Genomic DNA, 628 nt, shown 5'->3' on the forward strand with positions numbered 1-628 from the left:
GCCATTCTGGTTCCGTGTACAACACTGTGCTACCTCGCCCGTCCTCCCTGATCAGGGGGGTGGGGTGGGCGAGTTTCTGGTAACCTCCCCTCCCCCCGAAATCTGTCCGTAGGGGCGGACGGGCCCTTTGTAAGAGGCCAGAGTTGGGGTTCTGAGGTGGGAAGAGGGGCGTCGATGAGGAGGAGAGCCAGAAAATGGAAGACTTGGAGGTTTGGGGGGGTGTGGACCCCCGCTACTGCCCCTCCCTCCCCCGACGGGGTCTCGAGGGGGGAGAGGCGGGCACAGGCGTGGACATGGCAAGGGGGAGTTCCCTTCGCCCGAGGGTCCCCATCCTTGAAGTTTGGTGGGCGGGGCTGGATGCACCTTGGGGCTTCGGACAAGCGGGCGGAGGGAGAGTTAGAGGAGGGGGAGGAAGAAAGAAGCCAGGGGTGGCTGAGAAAAAGCCAGGAGACGCGTTAGACAGAAACCCCCGAGAGACAGGGAGCCTTCAAGAGGCAGAGAAGAGCCCAGCCGGTGAGAAAGAATGGGGTCTCCCAGGGGAGCAGAGAAGGGGGGGTGGGAGGGCTCAACTCCGGGGCCGTGGGGGCAGCGAACAGGCCCTCCCACCGCAGGGCCGGAGGTGGGCGAG

Source organism: Carlito syrichta, unplaced genomic scaffold (assembly GCF_000164805.1).
Source record: "Carlito syrichta isolate Samal-C Ts95f unplaced genomic scaffold, Tarsius_syrichta-2.0.1 Scaffold316208, whole genome shotgun sequence".
NCBI classification, from domain to species: domain Eukaryota; kingdom Metazoa; phylum Chordata; class Mammalia; order Primates; family Tarsiidae; genus Carlito; species Carlito syrichta.